The sequence below is a fragment of the Gavialis gangeticus genome, unplaced genomic scaffold (genome assembly GCF_001723915.1).
Source record: "Gavialis gangeticus isolate Ggan-Ray unplaced genomic scaffold, GavGan_comp1, whole genome shotgun sequence".
In the NCBI taxonomy this organism is placed as follows: Eukaryota; Metazoa; Chordata; order Crocodylia; family Gavialidae; genus Gavialis; species Gavialis gangeticus.
Window position 1 is genome coordinate 65,270,396 of NW_017728992.1, and position 313 is coordinate 65,270,708.

The window sequence follows — 313 nt, forward strand, 5'->3', positions numbered from 1 at the left end:
CACTCACTCACCTCTCTACTTGGCTGCAACCCTCCCCCCCACCATGCTTCCTGCTTGGCTCCAGCCCCCCTGCACGCTTCCCACCCAGCTGCAGCCTCCTCGCTCGCCCTGTGGCCGGCTCCAGCCCCCCACCCCACACAACGCACAGCCTACCGGCAGCAGCTACTGCATTCTTGGCCTCGTGGCATAGCCCCCCTGTGCAGTGCAGGGCTGCAAGGGCTAGCGTGGCTCAGCTCCAGCCACTTGGCACTCACGCTGCCTCTGCTAGAGTGTACTGCTGCGGCCCAGCTTGGCATGGTGCCATGCGGGCCCA